This window comes from Littorina saxatilis, linkage group LG10 (assembly GCF_037325665.1).
Source record: "Littorina saxatilis isolate snail1 linkage group LG10, US_GU_Lsax_2.0, whole genome shotgun sequence".
NCBI lineage: Eukaryota > Metazoa > Mollusca > Gastropoda > Littorinimorpha > Littorinidae > Littorina > Littorina saxatilis.
In genome coordinates, this window is record NC_090254.1 from 49,232,309 (window position 1) to 49,246,152 (window position 13,844).

A 13,844-nucleotide genomic window follows, 5' to 3' on the forward strand; every position below is an offset into this window, starting at 1 on the left:
GTCAGTGAGGTGGTCTTGGCAGAGGTCTCACTAATCCGGACGGAGGGCCCATCCTCTGCACTGTCTATTCTAAGATTAAAGGCGCGCGGTTCGTCCTGTTTGAGCAACAACGCTAGGTCGATTGCCTCGCCGCTCCACACGCGCGACTTGATTTTGTCGCCCACAAAGAGATCAACCGGAATTAAGGGCCCGGGCTCACCTGCAATCTGCTGTACCAGGCTTGCGCTACCCCCGCATTGTGGCGTTGGCAGCTGTGCTGCTGGCCCTTGTAGTGGCGCTGCTGTTGACTGCAGCGTTGATGTTGTTGCCGGTGCTGTTGGTTCTGCCGTTCCCTGCTGCCCCGCGATGTGTTGGACTTGTGCAGCCAGCGCTCGATTCTCCTGCCGCAGCTGTTCCTGTCCTTCAGATAGCCTCCGGAGTTCTGCCAGGACGGCTTCAATCGGTGACGCCTGTGTTACCGTGTTGTCGGCCGCCTGGTGTTGGGAAGCAGCGCTTGCCGTGGCATTCGGTCGGGTCCTAGCCGGCCGCTTCGAGGTTACTGGCTTTCTTGGCGGCATCCTGTGATTTCTGCTGATAATGAAATAATTGCAGTATCACTGTGGGTGTTCCCTTATTAAAGACCCACCCCCACCATCTAATGTGTCGGATACTGGTTGTCCACCGATTCTGCAGCTGCAATAAATTAAACACTTCAATCTTACTCTGACTATGTGGCGTGCCGCCGCCAACTGCTTTCTGCCTGAAATAGTCAATGTCAGATGTAATTTATTGGTGGATTTGTCTCCATTAACTCTCATAGTCATAAGCAACCACACATGGTCTTAGTCTATCATCCGAGACTGACCACCCTGAATTTTCTTACAACTGCTATCTGGTCTTCTGCCAACAGCCACACCCCGGCTGTGACTCCATAGCACGCACTCATGTTCTGAGTCTATGAACGACCGCATTAAAATTTCTTATCGCTAATACCTGGTCTCATGTCATCGGCACACACCCCGGCTGTGACTCCATAGCACACACACATGCTCTGAGTCTATGACCGACCGCCCTGAAATTTTCTTATCGCTAATACCTGGTCTCATGTCATCAGCGCACACACCGGCTGTGACTCCATAGCACACACACATGCTCTGAGTCTATGACCGACCGCCCTGAAAGTTCTTATCGCTAATACCTGGTCTCATGTCATCAGCACACACACCGGCTGTGACCCCATAGCACACACACATGCTCTGAGTCTATGACCGACCGCCCTGAAATTTCTTATCGCTAATACCTGGTCTCATGTCATCAGCACACACACCGGCTGTGACTCCATAGCACACACTCATGCTCTGAGTCTATGACCGACCGCCCTGAAATTTCTTATCGCTAATACATGGTCTCATGTCACCAGCACACTCACCGGCTGTGACTCCATAGCACACACACGTGCTCTGAGTCTATGACCAACCGCCCTGAAATTCCTTATCGCAAGTACCTGGTATCATGGGACATCAATACCGTAACCCTTACCACTATTACTGGCATGGAAGTAGGCTCCCCAAAAAAAGGGGCCAAAACGCCCCGTCCTATACTACTGCCTTTTAGTTCTCTGTATCTGTATCTGTAAGTTACCCTACACTTGTGGGAGTTGTGTGCCAGAATCACTCGTGCTGTTTACCTGACACTGACAGTGAAACCTTGTTCCACTTGTAATGTAACTGTTTTTCTGACAGACCCTTTTAACAACCCATTGCCCTGCCAACGTGCAAAACAGCTTTTTTCAATGATTTATACAGTCTGCACTGCCCGCACGGTGCCAGGTGCACCCCATCAGCTAGGAAGCTGCGCCTCAGTGTGTTATATTTCTGGGCATTCTGTTGAGGAAAGAAGACAAAATCATGTGTCCAGAAGAACAACCCCGCCGTGTTATTCACTTCTGCGGCCAGCTTTTCGTTCACCTCTTGGGCCTTGGTATTGTAGTCCTCATGCATTGCACGCCCCTTCCCTGTAGTATGAAATCGAGGCATTAGTTGACATATCATGACCGCTCTGATGTGGAACTTCGTCTTCAAATGCGTGGCTGTCGCCAACAATTGAGCAGCGATCAGTTCTGCCGAGTCCCTGGGGGAAATATCGTTATCCCCAATCAACAAAATCAACAACTCAGTCGAGTGACTAATCATATGGTCGGCAGCCTCACAAAGATTTTTTATCTTCCAGCCTCCGACCCCCTTCATGGACACCTTGCATTGCTGAAATCCAAAGTGATTATCCAATAGCCCATCCCTCTCAGCGAACTCGCTAAGTCTTCGCACAAACGAATGACCATACACCATGATATTCCCCCACTTGCAGGATGACCTAGATTCCGCTGATCTAGCCATTGTTTTCCGAACAAAGACCTGTAGTTATGCTCAACGCTAACTACACTGATCGCCACAGTTTTTTCCCAAAAAAATTGCGTCAATTACCCCTCAACCTTACGAGGTATAACTTGACCACATAAAAACATCAAATTCAATACTTATTCCTTCGAACCACGTCGAATCCCCTTTGATGCAAACTTGTCCGTGCTGTAGCGTCCCTTTTTGAGAAGTGGCCTTGACCCTTGATAGCAAATCTATCATGACAAGAAAGGTGGACTAGGCCAGTGGACTCAAAATAAAATGGGATCGGTCTTGAGACCTGTAACTAACTCCTCAACTTAAATTTCATATATGGACAGGCTCTAATTGTCACTGTACTGTACATGAGACTCAAACAACTGATTGTTTACTTGTACTGCATTGCAACAGAGTTGTGTCACACACACACACCCCCCCCCCCCCCCCACCTGTACTGCATTGTCACAAACCTGGGTCACACCCGCCCACCTGTACGACATTGTTACATAGTTGCGCCACACCCACCCACAACTGATCATCTGTACAACATTGTGACAAAGTTGTGTCACAATCTGTACTGCATAGTTACAGAGTTGTATCACCCCCCCCCCCTCCCCCAAACCTGTACTGCATTGACACAAAATTGTCTCCCCCCCCCCACCTGTACTGCATTGTTACAGAGTTGTGTCACACACAACCCCACTTGTACTGCATTGTTACAGAGTTGTGTCACCCCCCCCCCCCCCCACCCACCTGTACTGTATTGTAACACAAGTTGTGTCACACCCCCACCTGTACTGTATTGTAACACAAGTTGTGTCACACACCCACCTGTACTGTATTGTAACACAAGTTGTGTCACACACCCACCTGTACTGTATTGTAACACAAGTTGTGTCACACCCCCACCTGTACTGTATTGTAACACAAGTTGTGTCACACACCCACCTGTACTGTATTGTAACACAAGTTGTGTCACACACCCACCTGTACTGTATTGTAACACAAGTTGTGTCACACCCCCCACCTGTACTGTATTGTAACACAAGTTGTGTCACACCCACCCACCTGTCCTGTATTGTAACACAAGTTGTGTCACACCCACCCACCTGTACTGTATTGTAACACAAGTTGTGTCACACCCACCCACCTGTACTGTATTGTAACACAAGTTGTGTCACACCCACCCACCTGTACTGTATTGTAACACAAGTTGTGTCACCCCCCACCCACCTGTACTGTATTGTAACACAAGTTGTGTCACACCCACCCACCTGTCCTGCATTGTCACAAGGTTGTGTCACACCCCCCCCACCTGTACTGCATTGTTACAGAGTTGTATTCTCCCCCCCCCCCCACCTGTACTGCTTTGTTACAGAGTTGTGTCACCCCCCCCCCCCCACCCACCTGTACTGTATTGTAACACAAGTTGTGTCACACCCACCCACCTGTCCTGCATTGTCACAAGGTTGTGTCACACACCCCCACCTGCACTGCATTGTTACAGAGTTGTATTCTTCCCCCCACCTGTACTGCATTGTTACAGAGTTGTGTCAACCCCCCCCCCCCCCCCCCCCCCCCCCCCCGCCTGTACAGCATTGTTACGGAGTTGCGTCACACCCACCCCCCTGTACTGCATTGTTACAGAGTTGTGTCACACCCACCCCCCCTGTATAACAACTGTGTGAATGGTGCTATACTGAATGAAAGAGTGTGACATGAAGTTCTTGTACATCATTGTAAAGAGTGTGAATGACGTTTTAGTTTAGATGTCAAGCGCTTAGAGCAAGCCTTTTTAACGAAAGTTTTTGATTTAGCGCTATATAAATGTTCTTATTATTATTATTATTATTATTATTGCATTGTTACTGAGTTGTGTCACACCCACCCACCCCTGTACTTCATTGTTACAGAGTTATGTCACCCCCCCCCCCCCCACCTGTACTGCATTGTTACAGAGTTTTGTCACACCCACCCCCCTGTACTGCATTGTTACAGAGTTGTGGCACACCCACCCCCCCTGTACTGCATTGTTACAGAGTTGTGGCACACCCACCCACCCCTGTACTGCATTGTTACAGAGTTGTATTCTCCCCCCCCCCCCTACCTGTACTGCATTGTTACAGAGTTGTGGCACACCCACCCACCCCTGTACTGCATTGTTACAGAGTTGTATTCTCCCCCCCCCCCCTACCTGTACTGCATTGTTACAGAGTTGTATTTCCCCCCCCCCCCCCCTGTACTGCATTGTTACAGAGTTGTATTCATCCCCCCCCCCTGTACTGCATTGTTACAGAGTTGTATTCATCCCCCCCCCCTGTACTGCATTGTTACAGAGTTGTATTTCCCCCCCCCCCTGTACTGCATTGTTACAGAGTTGTGTCACACCCACCCCCCCTGTACTGCATTGTTACAGAGTTGTATTCATCCCCCCCCCCTGTACTGCATTGTTACAGAGTTGTATTCATCCCCCCCCCCTGTACTGCATTGTTACAGAGTTGTATTTCCCCCCCCCCCCTGTACTGCATTGTTACAGAGCTATGTCACACACCCCATCCCCGCCTGTACTGCATTGTTACAGAGTTGTATCACACCCACCCACCTGTACTGCTTTGTAACAGAGTTGTGTCACACACCCCCCCCCCCCACCTGTACAGCATTGTTACATAGTTGTGTCACACCCACACCCCCCGCCTGTACAGCATTGTTACATAGTTGTGTCACACCCACCCCCCTGTACTGCATTGTTACAGAGTTGTGTCACCCCCACCCACCTGTACTGCATTGTTACAGAGTTGTGTCACCTCCCCCCCCCCCCCCCGCCTGTACAGCATTGTTACGGAGTTGTGTCACACCCACCAACCTGTACTGCATTGTTACAGAGTTGTATCACACCCACCAACCTGTACTGCATTGTTACAGAGTTTTGTCTCACCCACCCCCACCCCCCACCCCCCCCCCCCCCCCCCCCGTACTGCATTGTTACAGAGTTGTGTCACACCCACCCCCCTGCACTGCATTGTTACAAAGTTGTGTCACACCTACCCACCTGTACTGCATTGTTACAGAGTTTTGTCACACCCACCCCCCCATTTGTCAATCAATCAATCAATCAATCAATATGAGGCTTATATCGCGCGTATTCCGTGGGTACAGTTCTAAGCGCAGGAATTTATATTTTTTCTTTATTTTTTTTCTTTTGCAATTTATATCGCGCACATATTCAAGGCGCAGGGATTTATTTATGCCGTGTGAGATGGAATTTGTTTACACAATACATCTTGCATTCACATCGGCCAGCAGATCGCAGCCATTTCGGCGCATATCCTACTTTTCACGGCCTATTATTCCAAATCACACGGGTATTCTGGTGGACATTTTTATCTATGCCCAGACAATGTTGCCAGGAAAGACCCTTTTGTCAATCGTGGGATCTTTAACGTGCACACCCTAATGTAGTGTAGACGAAGGGACCTCGGTTTTTCGTCTCATCCAAAAGACTAGCACTTGAACCCACCACCTAGGTTAGGAAATGGGGGAGAAAAATGCTAACGCCCTGACCTGTACTGCATTGTTACAGAGTTGTGTCACTCCCCCCCCTCCCCCCCCCCCCCCCCACCTGTACTGCATTGTCGCAAAGTTGTCTCACACCCACCCACCTGTACTGCATTGTCACAAAGTTGTGTCACACCCAACCACCTGTACTGCATTGTCACAAAGTTGTGTCACACCCACCCACCTGTACTGCATTGTTACAAAGTTGTTTCACACCCACCCACCTGTACTGCATTGTCACAAAGTTGTTTCACACCCACCCACCTGTACTACATTGTTACAAAGTTGTTTCACACCCACCCACCTGTACTGCATTGTCACAAAGTTGTTTCACACCCACCCACCTGTACTACATTGTTACAAAGTTGTTTCACACCCACCCACCTGTACTGCATTGTTACAAAGTTGTGTCACACCCACCCGCCTGTACTGCATTGTCACAAAGTTGTTTCACACCCACCCACCTGTACTGCATTGTCACAAAGTTGTGTCACACCGAACCACCTGTACTGCATTGTCACAAAGTTGTGTCACACCCGCCTACCTGTACTGCATTGTCACGAAGTTGTGTCAACCTGTACTACATTGTCACACAGTTGTGTCACACTCGCCCACATGTACTGTATTGTCACAAAGTTGTGTCACACCCGCCCACCTGTACTACATCGTCACAAAATTGTGTCACACTCGCCCCCCTCCCCACCCCTTCGTGTACTGCATTGACACAAAGTTGTGTCGCACCCGCCTACCTGTTCTGCATTGTCACAAAGTTGTGTTACACCCGCCTTACCTGTTCTGTATTGTCACAAAGTTGTGTCACACCCGCCCACCAGTCCTGCATTGTCACACCCCCCCCCCCCCCCCACCTGTTCTGCATTGTCACAAAGTTGTGTCAACCCCCCTCCCCCCCCCCCCCCCCCACCCGCCTGCCTGTACTGCATTGTCACAAAGTTTGGTCACACCCGCCTATGATAATGGACATTTATTTTAATGATGATAATGGAGTTAAAAAACAAAGGAATACTGTACTCACCGATACAAGAACGAGACAAGACGATACGAATTTTCGCTTATGGAAGCTTCATCAGGAAAAACAAGAACACAAAAGACAACAAAAAGCAGACGCAACACGGAACGAACAAGGTTTGAAAGAAAATGGAGGGGAAACACGCAAAAAAATGGAGGAACTCTAGGAACGGAAATGAATGAAAGGGGAGAGAAGTGGTTGGATGATGTCATGGGCACAGGCATACTAGACTAAAAGTGATACACACTCATAAAAGGGGAGGGGGGAAAAAAAGGGGGGAGGGGGGAAACGTACGCACGCACACATACACACACACACACAACCAAACACATGAAAACACACATAAACACACACACACACACACACACACATTCACACACAAACACACGAACCGTAAATCCACAGTATGTTTGGGGAATACATGTAGATCACATCTTCGCATTCAAACCGTCAGGTGTGGATGTGCCCAGGGATAAAATGAAATCGGACTCGACTTGTTTTCTGTCTGTGGAGGTGCTGTACATTTGCCAGACACCTTTCACACGTGCATCCAGGGAGGTGTGGTTGCTGCTGTTAAAATGTTGGGCAACAGACCTACAGCGGCGATGCCGAATATCTGCCATATGTTCGGTGAAGCGGGTAGAGAGGGTTCTTTCGGTCTCACCAAAGTAGAGTACTTTGGGGCATTTGAGACAGGATATGGCATAGACGAGATTGCGGCTGGTGCAAGAGAACGTGCGTTTAATGTTGACATCTTTTTGGGGGCCGGTCAGAGTGGTAGAATGGCAAATGTGGGGGCAGGTGTGGCAACGAGGGTTCTGGCATGCGTGTGTGCCGGGTTGTAGGGGAACTGGCGAACGAAGAGAGGATCGAACCAGGGAGTCTCGAAGGTTGCAGTCCCGTCGAGAGGCCAACAAGGGTGGCAGGCTGAACGTTTCACCAACAGAGGGGCTAGACTTAAGGATGAACCAATTGGTTTTCAAAATGTGGCGAACAGGTAGGTTGTGGGGATGGTGGGTCAGAACTGCCACAGGTCTGTCTGATCTGTCTGAGGTGGATGATGGCTGCTTGTCTCGGTATACGACGAACTTTATGTAAGGCCACATTCAAGAGGCTGGATGGGTAGTCACGTTGAAGGAAGAAGTCAGACATTTCTGCTGCTTTTTCTTCAAAGTCATCTGTGTCAGAACAGATGCGGCGCAGTCTGAGAAACTGGGAAAATGGAATGCTCCGGATGGTGGAAGAAGGGTGAGAGGAATGGAAAGTAAGGTAGGTGTGAGCATCAGTGTCTTTGTAATGAACACTGGTGGAAAGAATGCTATCAGACAGGGAAATGTTCAAATCCAGAAAGGCGACTGCGGAAGGAGAGATATCAAAGGTGAATTTGATGGAGGGATGGTAGTTGCTGACAAAATGTATGTAATCAGTGAGGTCAGACAACGAGAGAGAGGTGGCACCGAGGCAATCATCGATGTAGCGTTTGCACAGTTCAGGCTGAGGTCCAGTGTAAGTGGAACGAATCTGGGATTCCAGGTGGCCCATGAATAGGCAAGCATAGGAAGGTCCCAATTTAGTGCCCATGGCGACACCACTTATCTGATGAAAGACTTGTCCATCAAACTCAAAAGTATTGAGCGTGAGGACAAGCTCCGCGAGACGGAGGAGGATCGGAGTGGGTGGGTCGCGAACAGAACGATTGTCCAGGAAGAACTGAAGTGCTTGAAGTCCGTCGGAATGAGGGATGGAGGTATACAGAGAACACACATCCATGGTGAACAGAAGGTTGGGATGAAAAGAAGGGTTGTTGTTGATTTCACCCAGAAGGTGAAGCGCATGAGTGGTGTCTTTGATGTATGAAGGCAGTGTCTGAACGATTGGTTGCAAGAGATGGTCGAGGTACTGAGACAGATGCTCAGTGGGGCAACTGCAAGCGGACACAATAGGTCTGCCTGGAGAGTCAGGTTTGTGTATCTTGGGCAAGAGGTACAATTTGGGTTGTTGAACTTGAGACTTGTTCAAGTGTTTTGCAGTAGGAGGAAGCTTGTTTTGTGTGACAGCAGTTTTAATGGTCTGGGCAATGAGTTTTTTTGTCTGACAGAAGTGTTGGTTCCGTTAGGGATTGATAAGCAGTAGTGTTGTGGAGCTGCCGATTGGCTTCTTGGATGTACATGCCGCGGTCCCAAACCACAACAGCCCCTCCTTTATCTGCTGGTTTTATGATGATGTCAGATCTTTGTTGTAAGGACTTGAGGGCGACAAGTTCTGATTCAGAGAGGTTGCTTTGTTTGATGGGTTTGGGTTTAAGAGCTTTGATGTCTGCCTGACATTGTGAAATGTATAGTTCAACATGGGCAGACTTGCCACATGGTGGAAGGTTGCGGCTGCCTGGTTGGAAGAGTTGAATGAAGATGTCCTGTGATGTAGGAGGTCTAGGGACTGAGCCTAACACAGCATTCCATCTGAGAGTACGGAAAAAACGCTCACAGTCAAGGAGTGTTTTGTACTTGCTTGTGGTTTTGGTCAAAGGAACAAACTTGAGTCCTTTGGACAGGACTGAGCGTTCATCCTCTGATAAAGTAAGTGTATCTGGGATACAAACTACTCGCGGGTTGGGATCCACGTTAGCAGAGTGAACAGACGCAGACGATGAATGGGGGGATGACGGCTGTTGGGCAGCGGCAGGTGTAGTGTCTTTGAGTGCACACAGTTTTTTAGTCTTAGTGTTTTTGCAGTTGTTGAAAGTCATCTGGTTGTGCGTGTGAACAATCTGTTTCACAACAACTGCCCGAATCGCTTGCCTGAAACAAAATAATTTAAAACTCAAGTACGCCTAAAGCGAAGTTTTGCCTTTGTGTCTGACAACTATGCGGCCCAAAGACACTATATCAGTGGAGTGAACCTGCAACAAAATAATTAATATCCGTCCAGATCAGTGACAGTACATGCAACATTCAACTACCAAACAATTCTTATCCATTTTAACTATGTTTACATAAACTGTCTTGGATAATGAGGAGTGGGCGCATTTTCCTTCTCGTGGCACGGCTGGCTGAATCAAACTGCTATCAAACTGCTATCAACTGCAAATCTGATACATGAAGCAAACAGTCTCAGCTTATCACTGTCGGAGATTACAAAGACCAAATATTAGCTCAGCTGGGCTTGTCACTGCACAAGGAATTTGACTTCACTTCAGACCTCCGAATTAAAAAATAAAAAAAAAAGACTACCTACCGACCCTATTGTTTGAGATCATATTACCAGAAACAGACATTTTATTTTTTTGCCTTAGAAGTTATATTTGGGTGAAAAAAGCCTACCAGCTAACCGACCCTATTTTTGACTGCAGGCTCGAAGAGCTGGCAGCCTAACATCTCACTGAGTTTTTTTCTTTTTCTTTCCCTTTACCTTTTTGCTTTGAATTGAATACAAATCCACAGTTTTTGTGCAATCGGGACCAAACTTGGGATTCAGATACCTTATGGGTAGGGTCAGGTCATGGTGTTTTTTTGTTTTTGGCAAGTCGGGGGTCAAGCACTCGGCCTACAGTCAATTACAGAATTTCTTCCCTTGTTCTTGGCCATGTTACCCTAATCAAACTATTTGGGTTTTTTGGGCCTTAGATGTACGTTGATTGTTGTTTTTAGGCCAACAAAAAAAAAGGTCTGTTTAAGGTAACATAGGGAGAAAAAATAGAGTCGGTAGGAAAGCTTTTTTTTCTTTTTTTTTTCTCTCATGTTTCAGAGTTCATTTCTTCTCATCAATCACTGTTTTTGCCTCTATTACTCCTTGCTTTGAGCTTACGTCCCTTCTGTCGTCTGCTGTTTGAGCGCAAACAGCTCTATTTGGGTGCGATTTTTTGACTTTTTCATTTTTTTTTTTCAGACGATCCCAAAAAAAGTTTAGGGTCGGGCCAAAAAATTAGGGTCGGTCGGGATACCGTAAACAGACCTATTTTTTTTTGGCCTTAATAGTTCAACACAATATGATAACGATACTCACCTATCGCAGCTATGAAGGCCATCAGGGTGTGGAATTCTCCAAGTCGCATGACTGTTTTCTTCTTCATTTCCTCATCTGCCCAACGAATTTGTTGAGCTTTCGCATATATGGCCTGATCGGCCACAACAACAACTGCATCCTGGTCAAGTTGTCCAGCCAGGTCCATGCTTCTGTGAAGGATGGTATTCACCGTCGACAATTCTGTTGCATTACCATCAATCACGGGAAGGTAGGTCACAGTAGAGCACACAGGCACATCTTTTTGAGTAGCTGCATTGAATCCAGTCCAGGATGGCAGGGGGAGGTTTGTTGGCGACTCAGGGCGCATACTCTTGATCAAGAAGTACAACTCATCTTGTTTTGCCCCAGCCAATGTTGCTTTCTCTTCCTCGGATGTATCTGGAGTACTGTGTACAAGTTCGGGATCTGTCCGCCTTCTCTTCGGATAATGCACAATGCTAAACTCATCTTCCCCTAGCTTCCGCATTCTTGTCTTCTTGACCGAGTTAGCATCATTGTTGCTGTTAGTGTCACTCTGGGCGTTTTCATTGGCAGAAGGTGGAGGTGGGGGCCCAAACTGAACAGCAATCCCATTGACAACATGTGTAGTGTTTTGGCCACTGATTGTCTCCTCCAAGAAGTCAATGTTGTCCCACACCAACGTTGTGAAGTTTGACCTGATGAGCGTGGAGGGAAGAGGGTTTGTCATTTCACACGCAGCGAATGCCGTGTCTAGTCGCTGGAGTGTAGTTTGTGACGCACAATGACCATTACCATTCAAGATTTTGACAATCCTTTGAGAACCCGTGATGTGTCTGACTGCCATTCCCACCAAGAGGTGTTTGGGTGTTGTGACGTTGTCGTTTCTGAGAGCCAGAATGTCCTGTGAGATGGAGATGATCTTATTCTTCAAATCTGTCGGAACATGCACATACCCCTGGTCAAAGTTATTGTTCTCTGTGCACATCCAAGCTATGAGATTGAACAGCTGAGAAGGAATAACCTCCAAGAGATGTTTTCCAGTGAAATCCTTTGAAGTTGGAGGCCAGGATGAAAACATCTGTTCAGACTTGACATTGACAACATCCTTCATAGACATCGCAGACATGTACAGTTGTTTCCATTCATCCAGGGGGAATTGTTTGTTATCTCCTGAAGGATGTCTTTGTTTTCTTTTTCCCGGTGTTTCAGAGTCCGACACTTGGGTTTCATCATCAACCTCCATGGGGATGTGCTCATCACCAGCAGAATGAGGACTATGTTGTTCCGAGTCAGTGTTTGAGATGCCATCTAGTTCAACCCTTGTCTTTGAGTCAGGCATACACTCTTCACAAGTGTCTGTGTCATTGTCATCCGACTCCTGACTGCTGCCGTCCAACTGCTCTGTACTGATAAAAATACAACCTCCAGCACTGGAAAAAAAGGCTAACTGGGACTGGTTTCTGCATCTCTGCTTTGCAAACACCATGTCGGGATATGAATCTTGAAGGCGAGCTTTCAAGTTTGTGGTTTTGTATTTTGCACTCAAACAAACATTTCCAACGTCCATGCACGTCCTTCTAAACAACTTTGTCAGTTTGGTCATTGTCATAATTTTGCCTTCTTTCCGCATTTGCGTTTCAATTACATCGGCACAAAATATCTCGAAGGCCTGTTTCAATGCCCTTGGTTGGGAGGTAGCAGTTGCTGGATCGCCCTCCTCGCCATTCCCAGAAGATCCTGAGGGGGGGTGAGAGCTGGGATGCAGTGACTTGACCTTTGAGTCTTCATATACGAACTTGCGGTAGCAGGAATTGTGATACCTGAAAAACAGAATATTGAAGCTTTTGTTAATCTTTAATAAAAAAAATAATATGAAAAACACAAACAAACAATAAAATTAACAACTACAACACACACACATTCTCATCATTAGCTTCCAAATACTAATTTTGGTGCAGTTTGTAGCATTAAACAAATTAATGTTAGGCCAAAAAAAATAATAGGTGTGGTTACGGTAACATAGCCAAAAAAAATAGGGTAGGAAGGTAGGCAAAGGTGTGGGTGGCCGAGTGGTAACGCACTTGCGCTCGGAAGCGAGAGGTTGCGTGTTCAGGCCTGGGTCAGGCCGCAATTTTCTCCCCCCTTTCTTAACCTAGGTGGTGGGTTCAAGTGCTAGTCTTTCGGATGAGACGAAAAACCGAGGTCCCTTCGTGTACACTACATTGGGGTGTGCACGTTAAAGATCCCACGATTGACAAAAGGGTCTTTCCTGGCAAAATTGTATAGGCATAGATAGAAATGTCCGTCAAATACCCGTGGGACTTGGAATAAAGTAAAAAAAAATTCCATCTCACACGGCATTAAGTCTCAGAAAAACATGAATACACGCATGCAGGAAAAACAAAATATGGGTTAGCGCCGTATGTATGGCAGCTCGCTTTCCCCGGGGAGAAAGCAGCCCGAATTTCCATAAGGGTAACCTCACTGGACTGTAAATCTTATCCAATCCAATCCAAACACTTTTTTTTTTTTTTTTTAACTTTTTTTTCTAATGTGTACAAATTAAACCTACTTGACAGGGAAATAAGTGTGCGACTCGGGCGCTTTCGCTTTCATAGCGTTTTCTGCACTCGTTTTCTTGTGTGTTTTTTGTTTTTTTGACAAATGTAATAAAAAGTTATAGGGTCGGCCCCTAAAAATAGGGTAGGTCGGGTTACCGTAACCACACCTATTTTTTTTTTAGGCCTTAAAATACAAAATATTGTGAGACTGAGATGTCCGACGAACCCAAAGCAGTCTTAACTGCCGTGGGTTGTGTTCAGTTCATCAGGAGAATTTGTTTTTTTATTTTCTGAACATAGACATGAATGTGAAAGGGTTAATGAAATCATATCCGTCTCCACACA

At 47.0% G+C, this 13,844-nt stretch overlaps 1 protein-coding gene across 2 annotated transcripts in view; it reads left to right on the forward strand.

Moving 5' to 3' along the window:
* Positions 1-13,844, forward strand: part of LOC138978999 (uncharacterized) — a 149,701-nt gene that overhangs the window by 18,137 nt on the left and 117,720 nt on the right. The gene's annotated exons all lie outside the window — the stretch shown is intronic.